The sequence below is a fragment of the Cynoglossus semilaevis genome, chromosome 11, assembly GCF_000523025.1.
Source record: "Cynoglossus semilaevis isolate Cse_v1.0 chromosome 11, Cse_v1.0, whole genome shotgun sequence".
In the NCBI taxonomy this organism is placed as follows: domain Eukaryota; kingdom Metazoa; phylum Chordata; class Actinopteri; order Pleuronectiformes; family Cynoglossidae; genus Cynoglossus; species Cynoglossus semilaevis.
The window spans coordinates 9,854,849-9,865,807 of record NC_024317.1 but is presented as its reverse complement, the minus strand read 5'-3'; the positions used below and the strand labels follow the sequence as shown (position 1 = coordinate 9,865,807).

The window sequence follows — 10,959 nt, the reverse complement described above, 5'->3', positions numbered from 1 at the left end:
CCTTTCTCTCTTTCTACCGCTGCTCTAAATTAAAAAAATAGCAAAAGAAGACCCAATGAACGCCGGCGTGGTTGTCGGGTATAGAGGGTGATTAGTGCCGCTGTCACACGTGCTGCTACAAAAGTGTCGTGTCCTTTTTTCCCCCTTGTGTCCTGCGAAAAGTTTGGTCCACAACTCGCCTCTTCTTTTTTTAATGGGGGTGTAAAAAGTAAAATGCAAATACAAATGAAGGATTTTCACTATGGATACGTGGCGTGTTAAGAAAAGTACCGGGAGTTGTTAAGGATAAATCCTGACTGTGAGTGACCTGTTGAGGTTTGTAAAAAGTTTGTAGTTTTCAGTGTTGTGATTTGCTTGGATAGAGCAGCTCTCTCCCCCACGTGTTTAGGGAGGGGGAGGATAAAGAGGATGGAGGGGATTCTTACAACTTCTCTGTCTGGAACCACTAACTTGCAGTTTTTGGAGTCAGTGAAACAGTTTTTTTTTGGCTTGTCTTGTAAACAATACTGCTGCTAACTTATTACTAATTGTATTTAGAAGGAGAATGCATCATTCTGGGCATTGTACAGAAATGTCTGGAGTCGAAAAAATATCTTCAAATGTCTTTCTCTGGGCTTCACTCCCAAACAAATTTGAATATTTATTCTATATGATTTTTTCAAATTAATAAAAACAAGCTAAATTGGCTAAACGCTGCTTCTATATAATAGTTTGTAGTATAATATTTAATTTGTAGTAGCTTTGGAGTTAGAGAGACAATAAATAAATAAATAAAAATAAATAAATCGGCAGACTGTTAGATGCTACATTTGGGGGAAATAACGACAACTGTATTGTATTTCAAAAAACAAACATTTAGTTGAATGTCATGTGAAGCAACAAAACAAAAAAATAAAAAACATACTAAAGTTAAAGTTACATAACTATAGAAACAATATTATTGGTTGGTAAAGTCTAATGGTTTACTCTTCCAATATTAAAATATCTGGTTGGATACTAGTTAGAAAAACTGAGTTTGAAGCATTGCGGCATATTTTCTTTCATTATTATTATTATTATATATTTTCTTCCAATCACGTGTTCTCTTTTCCAGCATGAGCAACACATATTTGACCAGGTGCGTATCATCTGTCTTAAAATGTGAACGCTAGTAGGTAAAGAAAACTTGATAAATACGTTAAAAAAAAAACAAAAAACAAAATCCAGAACTGGTTTATCAAAAATAGTTTTGGTCCTCGTTAACTTTTTAGTCCTTTGATTCTTAGTTTTTGGCAAATGTTATGTTATATATATTTAATGAAGGACACAATGGTCACAGTTTTTTTAATATCGTGGAGGCTTTTACTTCCTACTAAATCAAAAAGAATATTGCTTTCAAGTTATTAAAAGTTATCAAGTTAGTTGTTCAGAATTTACATTTATATCTAACAGGAAAAGGTGGCGCTTTTGAAAGTTAAGTGAGAAACATGCACCAGTACTGATGAAATAGTTTAGTTTTTAGGAGAAGAACCAAGGGAAACTGCAGATTTTACAATCACTGCTGGCACTGTTCCTCGATTTTTCTTATGGTTAGTCATTGTCTGAAGGGGGAAATAAAAAAAATGAGAGGGGTGAGAGAAGTAAAATAAACAGCCTGCAACAAGCGAACATTGACAACCCAGATTAAGGAAAACAGTGAAGATCAAACAGTGCTGCTGCTTGGCTGTTTTCACAAGCTGCCTCAGAGAGCTTCAGACTATTTGAACAGGCGCCGGGGGTTTGTGTGCTCACTTATGCAGAAATGGACCTTTGCGAATGCTGAGCTAGATTTTAAAACAAAGGATGAACTTCCTTCACTTTTATTTTATTTTTTAAGCCTCAGCCTCCTCGTGTTTCTGAGAGACACAACATCGTCTCTTCCTGATGCATCTCAAATCCAATATGACTGTACTGTAGTACATTGGACTGACATAAGATAAACGCTGAGGAAATGATGCCTGCAATTTGAGGAAGTGCAGCTGTGTGCTTTGTTACGACACAAGATCCTTAACCAGTAAATTTGCATTTTTTGGGTGATTTTTGGGAATTTTCTTTGCCCCTCCAGACGTGGGCTAAGTTTCCTCATTGTTGAGAGTCGAGGTTCATGGGAGAGGAATGTAATTAGTCACCCATGGATTTATTGTATTGACTATAAAATATGTTACTTGAAAAGTGTTACTCTCAAATTTAGACAAGGAATTATAAAATAGAGAAAATACAAGAAAAACGTAGGAATCCTTAATTCATACTGGAAAAAAAAAAAAAAAACTTTCACTGTTGGTAAAACCACTGAGTGACTGACTCCACATGATGTCTTAGAATACCTGAAATAGCATAAATAGTTAAACCTCATTCAATTTAGAAACGATAAAAAAAAAACAAAAACAATAATAGGATTTTTTTTAAATAATAAAAAGTAAGCTGAAAATATACAGCCTTGAGGCTTTATCTTTGTCAGAAATTGAGCCTCAAAGTAGCAAAAGAAATAAGATATTCAGATATGTGATTTTAAAAGACTAGAGTAGTAGGTTTTAAAGTAATTCAAATAGCAAGGATTTAGCTAAAAACTGTTAACAGTACATAAGAGAAAATGTGTTAATGAGTAAAACAAATTAAAAAAGCAGTTAATAAAGGGTAAGACCAGAATTGTGGGAAGTTAAAATGAACAAAAATCTAGTAAAAATTAAACTATCGCTTAGAACTTAAAATCCAAAACAATATCTATGACTGGTGCAAAGAGAGCAGAGAAAAAAGAAAGTCAAAACAAAACCACAAGAGAGTAGCTACAAGTTACCTCAAAAAATGTCAGCATGTACAAAGTTTAAAGTTGATGGCCTTTAAAACAAAATAAACTAAAAGGTTATTAAAGGTCAGGACATAAACGGTTAAAGGTTTACAAAAATGTGCAAAATGTTTTACTAATTTAGTTCAGACTAAAAAAATAAAAATGTAATTGCTAAAAATATAAAAAAATAGTGAAAGTATTTGCTTTTGTTCATCCAAAAAGTTATCGTAAAAAATAAAATATATTACTGGTACAAAATGACCCTGCAAGTGGTACGAGGTCATTAATATGAGTTTTTTATTAAAATTGTGGGCCTCTTGAACCCTGTCCAAACCCAGTGCACTCTGGGTTTATTGAATGATTACATTTCAGCATTTGTTAGAGATTCTTCTTCAATGTTTTTATTATATTACTACTTGCCCGCAGGCCAGTGCTATGAGACATATTCATGACACAAAATGGGACAATTGATAGTTGGATGATTGGTCAGAGAGGTGGACAGCTTCAGGTAAATTCCCGTGCAGTAGGAGACTGGCACAAAGTGGTCAGAATGGCCATTAACTCATGCTGCCATCAATTACTTCCTTCTCCTGTCATCTGCTCTTGATAAAGGAAGTCATGTTGACAACGACTGTCGCCCGTCTGCATGTGGGGAGAGGGAGGGAGCGTGCAATTACAATCAATTAACTTGACTTACACAATGAATTTACTGCTCATGTTGTGTACGAGTAGGACACCACACCCTGGGAACACAAATCTGCTCACTGATGGGAAATGTCATATAATCTGTTCCCTCAGTCACGTACCATGTTTGGCTATAGATACGGTATGATCACAGATCATTTATGTGGTTGTGATTCTGAGTTTCCTTTGTAATATTAGTCAGATTAAAAACATGTTTAAGTGATCGTCAACAAGAAGGTAAATTTAAATAGGGGGAAAAAACTGCTGCTGAGAAATCATTACATTTGAATATTATTGTTCCATTGTATGATTGACATCCTGTAAAGGCTGCCGTACATTTGCTCTACATCTGTGTTATGTTAAAAAAATAGAAAAGTTATCTTAAAGATCAGTACAATTTGGTGGGTTGAAAAAAACAACACAAATAGTAAATACCTTAAAGTGAATTTATTTTGGTAAAGACTAAATAAATAGCTGACCCTGCCAAATGTTAAGCAAAGGATAAAACTTATTTAAATCTCAGAAGTTGGCAAAAAGTATTCCAAGGAAAATTTAGGTAAACAAAATCCCTTGTAGCTAAAATGTAAACAAAAGATGTGGGTTTTGTCAAAAATGGCTACAGTAGGCGACTAAACATGATATATGAAAAACAATGCTAAAATGGCTCGATGTTGTCTGACGATGCTTGGAACTAAAATAAAAGGACATATAGTATCAATCATGTGCCATTAAAAGATATTTTAGAAGCCATGAAGAGGAAGTCATGGGCCAAATAATCCTTTCCAAGTGCCTCAAATGGTCTACGAGTCAGTGTTTGGAAACATCTACACCCTAACTACAGAAAAAAACCACCCAACTTATTGTCAATGGGGTATTCTTTGTAACCAATGCTGGTGATCTTAAGACTTTCTGACACAAGGGCTCTGACAGTATGTTGCAAACTGTGCTGAGCTGCCAGTTGAAACCTCAACTCCTGTCTCTGTCTGCACTGTTGTTGGGTCTGTGTTTGTTTATGATGACAACTTTGAACGCTTTATAAATGACATGTTTTCATATCAGTTTCCTATCAAATAGGCATTGAATATCTGTATCAAAGGTAGTATGACCTGAGATAACCTCAGTTTGTCACACGCTTCTGTTTGACTTCCAGGGCAACATGGGAAGTAAGTGAAATCGGCAACTTTGGAGATGTTCGAAAGCCACAAGTGAAAGTTGATTACATCAGAACTGTAAGTCATTCTTCTTCCTTATAAACTATGAAAGATACTACACCTATGAAATAATTAAAGTGAGATAGAGAAAAATGCTGCAGAAGAAGAAAAACATGTTTACACAGTTTTGTTTCAAAATGTCTCTACGTGTACAAAATAACAAGTTTTGATGTTCTCCTGCCTTGGACCTTCCTCTTCAATCCATTCGGTTTCTGTGGGATTCTTGTGCAACCGGTGAACAAAATGTACTAAGACCTCAGTTTGTTTGGCCTCCAACTTTAGTCTATTCCTGTGAAGGATTTTAACCATTTCTTTTTTGACCTCTCAGACTGGTCTTGGATATTTACTTGTTTATTGGCATCTTTTCTAGACAAAATTATTATTATGCTAATTTTGTCCCCAATTATCTGTAAAAACATCTTTCCTTGTTTGAGCGTAAGTCAGCAGAGATGTTTTTTTAAGTTCTTAAGAGGAAGAAGAAGAAGGCGGTCTTAAAAAGACTTATCATAAACTGGATGATTGGAGATTTAAACTAAAAGCTTCTATAAGCTGACTCTATGTTACACATTTCTACCGTTAATCAAAGTGAGTGTTTAAGAAGCAGAAGTTACGTACACAAACATGAAAATGTCACTGACTGATTCTCAAAGCCTGTTAAGTGAGGTAGTCTGATTGTAGGAGCAGATCATTTAAGAGCTCCACGGTTGCCTTTGCAGGAGCCCTAGCCTAATCAGAAACAGAACACGGCTCTGTTGTCATGATTGCTGGTTGAAAAGTTAGTGTGCTTTGATCAGGTCCTCTGAGTGCATCACTCCAGCTTAGCTTGGTGCTCGCTATGTGATGAGCCATCAAGTGCTCCAATGCAGGAGCAGGAGAAGACTGGATGAGAAAATGTTCACATTTCAATGTAACAATGGTACAGCCTTGAAAAATGTGTCTGTGAAAAAGGGCGGTGTTTTCATTTTTTAATTTTTCTTGTTGTTGCAGCAAGAACTTAGTTCCCACCTTGATCATTTCCCCCAGCAATTTAAGTACAAACACACATTAGGATTCCATTATTTTGTATGATACATCTCTAACACTTCCCATAAAACAGATTTAACTTCCTGTACCTCCATAGTAAATGTCATTTTGGACCTCCTATTATATTATGAAAGGCCGCCCCTAATTGACAGCTTGTTGCTTGTTTATTTGATATATATTTACCAGCTGGGTGATAATTGGGATGCAGTAATTACACAAGATTCATTGTGGGGCTTCAGCAGAGGTGCCATGGCACTGATGAGTCAGGAGCACGAATAAAAGTCTGAGGGTTACTGGTATCATTCACGCTGGCCCTTAGTACGTATGACGGCAGAAAGCAACAATTGCTAATTAGGCTTGTGTTCCATTTACAGTCATTGCTTAGTGGGATGATGTACAGCTTAAGATCCAGCAGCTCATGCAATAATCCTCATGCTCCTTTTGGTACAGTTCTTACTATGAACCTGAGAATTTAATAGCAACATTAAAAGGCCGTTGGCGTTAAGGGCTTTGTGAATTTAGAGTCTTACCTATTGATGCAGTTTCTTAGCTGATAACTGCCTTGTTACCTCAGATTCATTACTTCTTCATGAAGTCCCATGGTGATTGAGGAAGTGACTTCTTAAACTACTGAGTTACCAACAGTATTTTTCCATCATGCAGTATTTACAGTAGGAATGATTAATCTAGATTAATCATGATGAATTACAATCATTGTTTTAAAATCACATTAAAAACAAACAAACACAAACCTATTTTGTGTTTAATCAAATGAAGTTGTAAATTGTTAGTGTTTGACAGCACTAGTTTAGTCATTTCACCTTTTCCTACAAAATTCAACCCATAACATATTAGTTCTAACAGATCGTCTTACTTTATTTTTGCACAACGTGACCTAAATAGTTAATGGCTACCATTAAAATGTGTTGGTAGATTTGATCACATGGGACTTAAGTGAGGTGGTGTCTAAGGTAAACAAGTCTGAAAGGCTAAAACACTACTTCAAATGGTGGATCTTAAGATGGACGTTTTCTTTTTGAATGCTTGTATCGTGTTATCTCTGTAGCTGACCAATAACCAAAGAAGTGATTAGGTTGAGTTTGTAAACTGTTCGTAAAGGACTGCGAAGAAATCTACAACTTCTTAAAACTGCGCTGTATTTGTAACCAGGTCCCTGTTTCTGTTTTTGCCCTCTGAAGCGGGGGTGGGCAAACAAAAGTTCCTTTGAATTTGACTATGGTTCCTACTCACTTCCACTTTCACAACAACCCTCTGTTTCTTTCTTTCTAATTTACAAACACTTTGTCTTGCTCGTCACTTAACTACCTTGAAGGCACACAGATGCACACCTTGTTTGTGTGCAGACGGCTGTTGTTTGAAAGCCTGCTTTCCCAGTAGATCATTAACTGTTGTTGTTGTTTGCCTGCTGTTGCTTGTAGTGTGTGACTTGCATTTGCCCAGGCTCCTTGGAGGGAGTTTTTTTTTTGTTCTTACTGTTGTAAATAGGGTGGAGCTTCACTCACAAACCTAGTTGGAGATAGTTATTTTTCACAGGAGTTTTTTTGTGTTGTTTTGTTTTGTTTGTCATCTAGGTCTTTAGATTATCCTTGGTTGGAATAGTGTGTTTAAGCAGATAATAAATTTGCTGCATTTGCTGATGAGATAAACGCTGTTGTTTCTGTGATTAAGGAAACACAGCAGGCTGATAATTCACTGCTGTCTTGTACTCCCATGTGATTATACTGAGGCATGTTTACCGGGGCAGTGGTGGCTCCGTGGTTGGCGTAGCGGACTTGGGTCTGGAAGGTTTCAGGTTTGAGTCCACCACAGCATGGCACTGGCCCAACACAATGCTCCCCAGGCACCTAAGCTGCCCCCTGTTCACTTTGGTGACAGGTAAAATGCACACATTTCATTGTGTGCAGTGGTGTGCTGTGTCACAGTAACAAGTACTTAGTTCACTTTCCGTTTATAATATTCCCGTTGCACATTCACTGTCCCACGTTTAATCTAGTCTGAAACATTTTTTTTTAGAATTTGGAAGTTTGTCTTCTTCTCATACCTCCTTAAATCATCACCTGTTAACACATAAAAACATTTTAATTATAAACCTTTCCATCTCGAACCTTAATGAACACTGCAACAAAACAAATACTGTTTATATAAGGAAATGACTACCTCGGACAATCCTAAATATATCTAAATACATATTTATACTGACATTTTAATCCAATAAACTAACAACTTCATATTAGGAAATGTAACTCTCTAAATAGGGCTTACTTAAAAAGTTTGCTACATGGAATTGTGGTAGGATCACTTAATTTAAATATTAAACTTAAATATTGTTTGGCTAACTGGTGCTGCACACTGTAATCTGCAGTAGTCTGCAGCCGCATCCCAAAAAAATCACTACAAATGTTGCCGTATCAGCAAATAGCTGATTTTTGATAGAGGATTTTTTGTCCGAGAGCTTTTAGAATTTTTTTTGTTTGGAGTGTACATTGTCAAAGCTATTACCGTTTCTGCCAATCAATTTCTCTCACAAGAAAAAAAAATCTTCATCAATCTTCAAAATCAATCTTTTTATATTCCATACAGAAGCCTGTTGGGCCACGGCTTTAAGTGCATTTCATTGTACTCTATTGTAAGCAGTGAATTTTAATCACTTGGCTCAGCCTCTTGCAGTGTTATCTTTTTAACAAATACTTGATGAAATGGACCGATGAGTGGTCCCTTTTTTTTTAAAGATAATGGCTGCATTAGAATAAAAAAAAAAACGAATTAAAGTAAACTCTATATCTTTTATATGCACTACTCTTCCCTCACATCCCTCGTGTTAGCAGTGCTGCTGTGAGACAGACCTTGCAGGTTAGTAGATTACCAGTGCAGGGTTTACTACTTTGGCTTAGCTAATACTTGCTTTCCAGCTGAGGAACCAACAATAGGGTTGTTTTGTTTGTATTTCTTCACCTTTATTGGCTGCATTGCCACACCTTGTGTACTGAATTTACAGTGACAGCTCTTTTCAGCAAGAGAGATCATGTGATCAGAAGCTGTTTATTCTTCTCCTTAGAGCCAACTATACAGTGCAGGTCAACATGTAAACAATCAAAAACTCAGTTTGTCATTTCCAAGATATACAGGAACTCTCACGGCCTGGATTTCTGCCAGCTGTCGGATCATGTCCTATATACGGTCTATAGGTTGGTGTCCTGGGGTTATTCAGGGGCATCCCATGCTTGTGTGGACTCTGATCTGTATATGAATGTCTCTAAACAATTTACCCCATGATAGTTTCAGGCATGAATAATTATGATCCTGTCAAAACAGATAAATCTTGCTGTTAGGCCTCTTGTTACTCTTATAACCGTCAGGTTGAGTTAAATGTTTATTTGTGTAATAGTTAGTAAGTGGATAACTATGCAACCTGTTTATGATCTTTCTGCTTTTAATCAAACGTGCGCACAAAGAAGGCTGCCTCTTTTATTCTTTGCTTTACCCCCCGATCACCAGTGCTATATACTGTATACTGTATGTAAATCTATATCTATATATATATATATATGAAAGTATATATGTGTACATAGATACATATATATCAATACAAATATATATGTTTAATTATATATATATATATATACATACATACATACAGGCACATACATGTATGTATATGTTTATATTTGTATATTAAACGTATACTGCTAATACTCAATAACTCTTACATTGATATCACAGCATTAAGTACTGTCACTCTTAATTCAGAAAGTATATTTTGTTTTGGAAAAATCTAATATTTTTCTTAGAACAATCTGTAGAATAACCTGGAGCAAAAATGATTTTCTTTCAATTTAGGGGAGTGTAACCTTCGATACCTTTCCACTCTGCTAACTTTTGCTAATGCAAACGATTTGCATGTAGCCCCCACTGATTCAGGCTGTTTGGGTTGTTGTTCTTTGGAACGCTGCCAATCGAATCTTCTGCCTTCGAACACTCGTGAATCAGTGGGGAATATAATTGTCATTGGGCCTGGGGCTTGATCTCATTTTTGCCTCTCTCCATCTTCTCACATCACTCCGTCCATCCCCAGATGACACACGTAATTAAAGAGCTGGCATTATAATTACAATGTGTTTATTGTATGTTTATGAGTTTAGAGCTGTGCATTATGCACTGGGAGATGTCTTTGGTGTAAGTGGATTGAGGGCTGGTAATATACTCACAGTTAAATGCAATTTTGTGTGGTTAACATCACGCTACTTCTTTTATCAGCCCTTTGACAGACGCTCATTTGTTGCACAACACAAATTGGCTGATGGCAAAAACTGGCATTCTGAAAAGGCAAGTTGTTTAGTCATGGTCTTTAAAAGCTCACAGCAGTGAACGCATGTTAAGTAAATGATGCAATTTATTCCTCTTTCTCAGTGCCAGGCGCACTGCCACAGGACATCCGCCAGCTTTAAATAAGTGCTACCCAGATGGTACTTTCCTAATGTCCACTTAGTTACAAAGCCATCTTAGGGAATTATGCTGACTTGAACAACAACCAGTGGGTCAACCACCCAGCCTTTTGCTTTTTCAAAAGTGTTAACGTGGTATAATTTGGCTCGAGTTAGTGGAAACCCTTAACACCTGGGATTCAAATTGAAACGACCTTATTACCAAGAACAAACACATTTTGTTAGCTACAACAGGGTTGTGATTAGGCTAAAAAATGTAATAGCTAAACTAATTTTGTTATTCAAACTATTTTTTTTAATAGACAATAATATTACTTAAAACCTAGAAATGGTTTTAAGGCTTGAATCAGCGAGTAAGAAAATGTAGAAGTACTATAAAGTATAGACAATCATTAATAAATAAATATAAAACACAAACGAACAATAACCTGGACAAAAACAGTATGAATAAAAAACAAAAATCTATAAAAACTGAAATGAATGAACACAGTGCTTTTTACATAAGCTAACAAAATTAGTTTAAAGATAGCCAGATTTGTATAACATTTGAATTACTATATACAAAAAGGCTAACTTTATGTATACATGCCATAATTACATATAACATAATATAATAGTTCAATCATTTACCGAATGTTTGACAAAATCTGGGCAGAAACAGGTCAAAGCTGGATAAAGATTGGATTCAGGAGTTGCTTGTTAATGTTGGACAAATGTGTTCTTTATAAGAGAGACACAAAGCAGGTGGAGGCCACAGCAGCATCCATCCTGCACT

The 10,959-nt window shown here is 36.0% G+C and overlaps 1 protein-coding gene across 9 annotated transcripts in view; it reads left to right on the top strand.

The window, feature by feature from the left end:
- The window catches only part of foxp1b (forkhead box P1b), a 187,013-nt gene that overhangs the window by 494 nt on the left and 175,560 nt on the right, over window positions 1-10,959 (top strand). For 7 of the 9 annotated variants that reach the window (XM_025059801.1, XM_025059804.1, XM_008320440.3 and 4 more), the window contains one exon: window positions 4,638-4,716. The gene's annotated coding sequence lies outside the window, so the exon portion shown is untranslated. Of the gene's footprint in view, window positions 1-53; window positions 316-4,637; window positions 4,717-10,959 lie in introns of those variants that run through there. The other 2 variants (XM_025059798.1, XM_025059799.1) reach the window with 2 other exon arrangements.